Raw genomic sequence first — 6,641 nt, 5'->3', positions numbered from 1 at the left:
AAATAAGTAAAACCTTGTTACAGAATATACAATTACGTAGATGTATCATATAAGATTTTATGATGACCAGAATCCAATATGATAGGTCAAAGAAATGTATCTAGCGAAGAAGTGATTAATCTTTTGTATATTACAATACAGGAGATAGGATATTAGATAAGTCACTCATCCATATATATACATACAACTGTATTAGTTACAAACTAAATCATCTACAAACTTGAGAAAATATCAATTTCTGTCAGGATATTACTAGCTTTTATATTTATATCATAATCATATGAAGTGTTTACGAGAGAAAAAAATCTATGTGATGTTGACCATTGATACTTTCCTTTGATAAATTTATACATTGAAAGTTATATCAATATTTAATAAGTAATGTGAAATAATTTATTATTTGTATCTCGATACATTTTTTCTTATTTAGGTATTAAACTTTCAAAAGAGTACTAGATATTGAGGACAATTTTACTCAATTTTTCGCAATGAGTTCAATAGAAGAGTATGTTTGAAAATTAAAAGTAATGTTTTAGCAACTATTAGAAAACATATGAATAGTCATATTATGTGATTAAGTGATATTATCTAATATATATATATATATGATGTAAAAAATGTAATATGTATTTTGCAACTAATCACTACCCTGAGTGATTAGTGGATTGTAACAGGGAAATTTAGGAGGAGCTTGGACTCCTGAATGATATTGTAACAAGCCAATATTTGAAATAAATATTTATTTATGTTGTTAAAAAAAAAAAAAATATTGAGGACAACTTTATTGATGTTAGCACTGTGACCTGGGACTATTATAGTAGATCCCCAGCTGTGACTAAGTTTGGTAGGAACATTATTGGTTAAGGAGAGCATAGTACAGTACATGTGTATCCAATTCTTTTCAATTCAGATTTTTTTTCAGGTAGTTATATAATCAGAGTTTTCATTTACAAGTCAAAAGCATTTAATGTACCTGATGGATGGTACGATCTCCCCCTTCTTAACATGTCTTGCCTAAGGCTCATTCTTTTGCAGTGAAGATGTGCTGGTATTGGCCATACAAAGGTGATATTTATGCACCAACCACACAGGACACTGTAAAAATATACATAATAATGAACATTTAATTGTATATATAAATTGGATCATCAAAAGAACCCCCCAAAAAAATTGAAATAATGAAATTGGAAAAACAAATTTGAAATAAATAAAACTTAATTCACATTGTGATATTCTATTTGATAAAGAGTCATAGTTTGCTGAAATACAGACAAAAGCATTATAGTAAAAAATCAAAACACAATCAAAACCACAAAAAAAACTAAGAAGAAAACAAATGATTAAGCAACAAGAGCACCAAAAAAAACGTGTATTCATGACATGCAATGATAAATTCTGTATGAAAACTTCTGTAACAAACTACCAAATTTTGTAACTAAGTTATAAATTTAACAGCGGACAATTTACATATCTTACTGATTAACCTTACAAACTTTCTATGAACACTACAGTATCTTAAAAGTTAATAAGTCTTTCTTTTACTGTTATATAAGTAGTGTAAACTGTGTTGGAAGACCAACTTATAATGGCGTTTCAGAAACATTAAATTTACCTCATTACGTGTGACAATAAATGTATGATCATTGTCACAACAGAACCAACCCCTTCAATTCATTTCCTTTACAGACACAACTTGAAACCATTATTCTACAATAATATAAAGTAGAAAAGGTTACGTAGCCAACCAATCCCCATTTATCTTTTTTTATAGTGTATCGATGTATCTGTAAATTCATTTAACATGTCCGTATTAATCATTCTGATCTTTCTAAATGTCCTTGTTTAAATACAGAAGGAAGAGCACCATTACCTTTTGATATTTTATGAGTCTTGTTTTACATATTGTGATGGGAGAATAGAAAAATAGTGACATAAATTACTCTTTTTATTTAACGCAAGTCCACCTTTTGACAAAAGACAAGTGTCCCCTTAGACATTTCCTTGATTGGATGAATAAGAAAATGTCCAATCAGACAAATAAAGTCCTAAGAAAATCAATGTCAACAAAACCAAGTACAAACCAATTAATTTGAACTTTTTTTCTTTCAGCCTGCAGAAAACCAAAATCATTAAGCTTAAACCTTGCATAAAAGTATATGAAGCTTCAACTTTAGCATCAATACTATTAATCATAAAAAGACATATATGCATTTGAGGAATCAGAATATAAATGACTTGGTGCAGGGGAGACAACTCTTTAGCATCTAAATAAACTCCACCATAATTGAAGGTATTCATCAAGTACATAGAGCAACCATTAATCAATCAAATAATCTTAACTTCTTATAACAAACCTAATTCCTTTGAATTATTTTCGGAGATATCTTTTCTGCAAAAACTTTTTGTTTATATTTTCAAACTACTATCCATTATATGTGCCAATGAAACAACCATGCACTACATGTATAAACTAAAATACAAGTCAAAGAACAAACAGTATGTTCACACACAAGCAAAGACCTACTCTGAAACATAAATGTAAACATTAAAATGTTCCTTAAAACAAATGCAATATAACTGAATGAAAAACATATACATGTATATAAGAGACAGGTGACCTATACTTATTAATTCCTGTGTCATTTTGTCTCTTGTGGAGAGTTTCTTATTGCAACCATGCCACATATTCTTTTTTATATATAGACAAACTCCTAGACTTGAATATACACATTAAATACCTTGCTCATTTTTACATACTGAGAAAGCTCAATACTCTGCCAGGTTCCTGAATTCAATCATGGTATACCAGGAGTCAAACATCCAATTCCAACTTCTGAAATAAATACTTGTAGTGTTAAATTTTTATTAAAGGCATATTGTTACATGATCTTACTTCACATATTTTTAACTGAATACAATAACAACATGTACAGACATTTTCAAGATTCTTTTCATAATAACATTAAAGAATTATTATATCTTACAGGATTGTACGTATGTTTTATTGCATCATCTAGCATTTTGTTGACTTGGCTGTGGTTTTCAACGACAGTTGGTTATATAATAAGTTCTGACCAGTTGAACATTTGGGTTTGAAATTTTGAATGAACTGCAATAGGGAGAGAGTATACCTTACAGTCGAGTTACAGTAAAGGCAAAATTATCTAAGGAATATTGCAGGTAGAACATGATAACAATATTTTCTATCAACTTCCAGTGTCCAACGAGATGAAGAAACTACATCAGGGGCGGATCCAGGAATTTTCATAAGTGGGGGCCCACTGACTAACCTAAGAGGGGGCCCGCTCCAGTCACGCTTCAGTGATTCCCTATGTAGGCAACCTAATTTTTTTCCCAAAAAGGAGGGGGTGCCCCCAGCCCCCCCCCCCCTAAATCCGCCTCTGTACATTAGCAGACAATGATAAGTGTGGAGATATATATATATATCACTGAAGCGTGACTGGAGCGGGCCCCCTCTTAGGTTAGTCAGTGGGCCCCCACTCATGAAAATTCCTGGATCCGCCCCTGATGTAGTTTCTTCGTCTAGTTGGACACTGGAAGTTGATAGAAAATATTGTTATCATGTTCTACCTGCAATATTCCTTAGATAATTTTGCCTTTACTGTAACTCGACTGTAAGGTATACTCTCTCCCTATTGCAGTTCATTCAAAATTTCAAACCCAAATGTTCAACTGGTCAGAACTTATTATATAACCAACTGTCGTTAAAAACCACAGCCAAGTCAACAAAATGCATATTTTGCATTATACAAGTTATAACATGTACAATATTTTTGTACATGTTATAACATGTACAAAAACGCAACTTGTACACGACATATATATATAGCTGCAGTGCAGGCGATTTGGTGTCACGATATCACAGTAGCATGGGTTTGAATCCCGGCGAGGGAAGAACCAAAAATTTGCTTTCACAGATCTAACATTGTTGGGTTGATGTTTAGACGAGTTGTATATATGTATATATATATATGTATTTAAAATGGTTATTTAAAGGCATGATAACTCCTAATTATAGGAGTCTTTAATAGTTTCAAGCATTTGACATTTTTGTACATCTTGTAACGCAGCTATTTTGTGCTGTTTAAAGTAGCTTAACAGTTTCTGTCTAGCTATTAAAGTTTTGAAGAAAATAGGAACGTTATAAAATTCAACAAAAAATGTCATTTAAGGGCAATAACTCCTATGCAAATATTTTTAATGGTTGCACTCCTTTGACATTTGATAAAATCTTGTATTGCTTAGAATCTTTTTCTATCTACTAAATTTTTCAAGAGGAAAGTAATAAAATTTAACAAAAATTATCATTTAATTTAAGGGAAATATCTCCCATAAAGAGTTGATTAATGGTTTTAGCCTTTAAGCTTTTTTTATAAATTTTCAACTGCATATTATTTCTGCTGTTTATTGTTTCTATCTATCTATTAAAATTTTCAAGTTTATAGTAAAAAATACTAAAATCGGTAACTTATCCTTATTGTCACTTTTACGTGGGTGGATATGATAGTTATAAATTTATTGGTTTAAGTTTACATCAAGCTTCTATAAAAAATGGATTTTCCAAAATATTTTCCAAACCAACTCTTAAACAAAATTACATTTCAGAATAATATAACAGAATTACAACACAAGGAGAAAAGCATAGGTTGTGTTTAATATTAATTGTCAATAGGCAAATTAATATAACAAATTCTTACTAATTGGTTTAAAGATGTCAATGTAACTGAAAGGTTTTGAAAAGGAAATTTAATTACAAATTTAAGTACATATTTGAATACACCTATTACATCATTCAGATCCCAAGATGGGATAATAAGGTCATTGACTTGCATTAAATCTTAATATTACCAACGCAATAAGGAGGGAAATTATTTCTTCTTTGCTGTTCTAAAATGTACTTTCTAAAGTATTGCTGAACCCTGTAGCTATATGACCGTAATGCACTAGAAGATTACTTATATGGCTGTGACATATAGAAGGAGAAACATAACGATACTTTGAATTCTCTTAGCTATTTATATTCTCACTTGTATTAACATTTATAATTTGAGGATATAGCAATCTTTTCCCTATAATCAGGAAATGTAGTAAAACAGATCCTCAGAGAAGTATTAACAGGCCTCTTTAGATATAAATTTCATGTTTTTTTGTCATGGAACATTGAAATATAGTTCATTAAATATTAAGGGTGCAATCCAAGTAGTGTCTTTTGTTATCCTTAGAATTAAATGGACAAACAGGAATAAACTTCACATTTTGTCCATTGGTCTATGAAGTTCATTGTTAACACCAAATCTCTTTGTTTTCATGTACATATGTATCGATCAACAGCAGTGATGGGCTTATTTATTAATATGCAGCAATTATAGAAACTAATTTTGTGAAGTACATCAAACTAATGTTCTGCCATATATTTTAAAGGTGCATACAACAAGAACACTGAAATACATACGTTTGAAAATGCATTGAGAACTGAAGCATTTTCCATTATTCAGTGTACCTTTCATCTTTTTAACAACAATCAATGTACACCTATTTCTTTCATCACTATGTGTTATTCATTCAATATCAAGGTAACACAATTTTGCACATCAGAATTTAAAATCTTTGACTTCACAAAGTCATTATAGCAAACACATTTCATCCTCATTTAATGGATATTTAGACCAGCTTATGCTACAAACTAAATTGCTCAGGATTTTAACAGCTATTAAAGTTCATTGATAATTATATCCTGAACAAGTCTGACATATTTGTCACTGGACATAAATCAAATATAAATAAATCACTGCTTAAATTAATTTCTTCAAATCTGACAGTTTACTTGCTTACTACTATCTTATACCTACTAAAAGATAATGAAGGTTTTAAATACAGGTAAAATCCAACACAGAAAGCAATAAGCCACTGCAGAAAGTAAATTACAGTCTGATCTAGGGTTCTGTGTTGTGCAGGTAGAATGAATGAAGGTTTTTTCCATTACTTTACATGAATATAAATTTATAACATATAATTTTTCTGTTTCACTGTGTTACAGAAGTTTACCTAGCACCCCCCCCCCCCCCCCCCCCCCCCCCCTTTTTGTCACATTCCTAAGAACTTATAAATACTGTGGGCCTCAATGCTGAGGGATTCATCTATAGTGATCACTAGGCGGTCTGTCTTTTGAGCAATAGTGAGTTGTAGCTTGCACATGAGGAGTGAATTCAACTTCTTACTTATTTGAATTAGAATGGCAGTTATTCTGTTGATAGTTGTATTTTCCTTCAAGCTTCCTCCATCAATAAAATGACATCAGGATAAAGCCAAGCATACTGAAAGTGGAGCTAAACACCATCAATCAATCAAGTTATCAACTTATAATTACCTAAAGAGATATCATTTTACATGGTACAATCCCTTCTCCAAATCAAAATCTCAGATTCTTGCAAATATCTGAAAAAAGAAAATTATATATTACATAACAGCTGAAAACTGAACTCTGGATTAACTTAATTTCTGAGTTATCAGTTAAAATCACATAAAATAATATTTTTTCTAAAAAATAATTGAACATTATGGCAAAAATACATTTCTTACAAGGCTATTGTGATTATTATTTCCTGTTTGATTTAATTTTC

This window comes from Mytilus trossulus, chromosome 10, assembly GCF_036588685.1.
Source record: "Mytilus trossulus isolate FHL-02 chromosome 10, PNRI_Mtr1.1.1.hap1, whole genome shotgun sequence".
Classification (NCBI taxonomy): Eukaryota; Metazoa; Mollusca; class Bivalvia; order Mytilida; family Mytilidae; genus Mytilus; species Mytilus trossulus.
The sequence above is the reverse complement of the archived record's forward strand: the minus strand, read 5'-3'. Positions refer to the sequence as shown.